A 2,500-nucleotide genomic window follows, 5' to 3' on the forward strand; every position below is an offset into this window, starting at 1 on the left:
TTTTTTTTTCCATCTTTCCCTCTTCTTCCACTTTCTCTTCTTCATTCCCCTCTCTTTCTTTCTCCTCCCCCCATTCCTTCCATTCCATTCCCTTCCCCTCTTCTTCTCTTTCTCTCCATCTCTGTTTCCTCCCTTTATCTTCTCCCCCTTATCCCCCCAATCGTCTCCTTCTTTCCCTTCTTCCTCTCTTTTTCTTTTATCTCATTCCTTCCTCTTCCCTCGTCCTTCTCTTTCCTCTCAGGTCCCTTCTCCTTTTCTTCCTCTTCCTCTTATTTCTCTCCTACTGTCCTTATTTCTTCCTTTCCTTTTGCTATATTCTTCTCTCCTTCCTCTCTTCTCCCTCCTCTCCTTTTCCCTCTTCTCCTTACTTTTGCTTTTCCTCCCTTCCTTCCTTTTCCTTCTCTTCCTTTTCCTTCCCTTCTCTTTCTACCTTAACTTTCCTCTCTCCTCTTTCCTGTTCCTTCCCCTCCCCTCCTTCCTTTTCCTTCTCCTCTCCTTCCTTCCTTCCTTTTCCTTCCCCTCCCCTCCTTCCTTTCCCTTCCCCTCCCCTTCCTTCCTTCCTTTTCCTTCCCCTCCCCTCTTTCCTTTCCCTTCGCCTCTCCTTCCTTCCTTCCTTTCCCTTCCCCTCCCCTTCCTTCCTTCCTTTTCCTTCCCCTCCCCTCTTTCCTTTCCCTTCCCCTCTCCTTCCTTCCTTCCTTTCCCTTCCCCTCCCCTCCTTCCTTTCCCTTCGCCACCTCCTTCCTTTCCCTTCCCCTCCTCCTTCCTTTCCCTTCCCCTCCCTTCTTCCTGTCTCTTCCCCTCTCCTTCCTTCCTTCCTTTCCCTTCCCCTCTCCTTCCTTCCTTTCCTTTCCCCTCCCTTCCTTCCTTTCCCTTCCCCTCTCCTTCCTTCCTTCCTTTCCCTTCCCCTCCCCTCCTTCCTTTTCCTTCCCCTCCCCTCCTTCCTTTTCCTTCGCCTCTCCTTCCTTCCTTCCTTTCCCTTCCCCTTCCCCTCCTTCCTTTTCCTTCCCTCTCCTTCCTTCCTTCCTTTCCCTTCCCCTTCCCCTCCTTCCTTTCCCTTCCCCTCTCCTTCCTTCCTTCCTTCCCTCCCTTCCTCTCCTCCTTCCTTTCCCTTCCCCTCTCCTCCTTCCTTCCTTTCCCTTCCCCTCTCCTTCCTTCCTTTCCTTCCCCTCTCCTTCCTTCCTTCCTTTCCCTTCCCCTTCCCCTCCCTCCTTCCTTTCCCTTCGCCTCTCCTTCCTTCCTTCCTTTCCCTTCCCCTTCCCCTCCTTCCTTCCCTCTCATACTTCCTTCGACGCTCGTTCGTTGAAGGAAAAATATGAGAGAAATCCCTAATGAATGAGATGAGTCCATAATTAATGGTAATTAGGATGATACGAAACCCGATAGGTAAGTTTGTAATGCTTAAAGACTGCGTAATTACAGGAATAATGTCTGTGACTCAGGGTTTGATGACAACGGCTTGTTTTACTTTAGCTTTTTTTTTCTTATTTATGCGTTGTTTTTTTTCTTCTTTGTTGTGTTTTTTGTTTTTGTTTTTGTTTTCATTTTAAGTTTTTTTTTTAGGTTTTTTTTTTTGTCTCTGGCTGTCTGTTTGGATCTGACTTACTCGCTCCTTCTCTCCTTCTCTCCTTCTTTCCTTCACTCTTGATCTCTCTCCCTCCCTTTGCTTCTTCCTCTGTCTTTCTTCCTCCTTCTCTCTTCCCCCTACTTTTTTGGGGGGGCTAGGTCTACCTGATTCTCTCTTTCTCTTCTCTCTTTCTCTTCTACTCTCCTTCTCTCCCTCCTTCCCTCCTTCCCTCCCTCCCTCCCTCCCTCCCTCCCTCCCTCCCTCCCTCCCTCCCTCCCTCCCTCCCTCCCTCCCTCCCTCCCTCCCTCCCTCCCTCCCTACTTCCCTCCCTCCCTCCCTCCCTCCATCCATCCATCCATCCATCCTTTCTCTCCCTCTTCCGCTCCCTATCTCTCTTTCCCTCCCACTACCTCTCCCTCTCCCTCTCCCTCCTTCCCTCTCCCTCTCCCTCCTTCCCTCCCGCTACCTCTCCCTCTCCCTCTCCCTCCTTCCCTCTCCCTCTTCCTCTCCCTCCTTCCCTCTCACTCTCCCTCTTTCCCTCCAACCTTCCTCTCCCTTCCCCTCTCCACTTTTTATCCTTATTACATCACCAGGCTTCTCCCTTCTTTATCGCTCCTCTCCTCTCTCCCTCGCCTTCCCAACTCTTCCGTTTTTACACTTTACCTGCTTTTCTGTTGACCCAGACACTTCACTCCCTCTGAATCTGCGTATGTTCACCTGTCTGCTTGTTTGTCATGAGAATTACGTTTTTTTTCCCCCTTGCCTGATACAATATTACTGAAATCTACAACAGATATTTACTATAGCTGTAAAAAAAAAATGCAAAATGTTTAGTGATTACTGGAGAAATTCGATGTGAAGTTATAAATATATGCTTCTTTCTTAAGTGTGAATAATTAAATGATATTTTCTTATTTATCTATCTGTCTATATATG

The sequence above is a fragment of the Penaeus chinensis genome, chromosome 8, assembly GCF_019202785.1.
Source record: "Penaeus chinensis breed Huanghai No. 1 chromosome 8, ASM1920278v2, whole genome shotgun sequence".
In the NCBI taxonomy this organism is placed as follows: domain Eukaryota; kingdom Metazoa; phylum Arthropoda; class Malacostraca; order Decapoda; family Penaeidae; genus Penaeus; species Penaeus chinensis.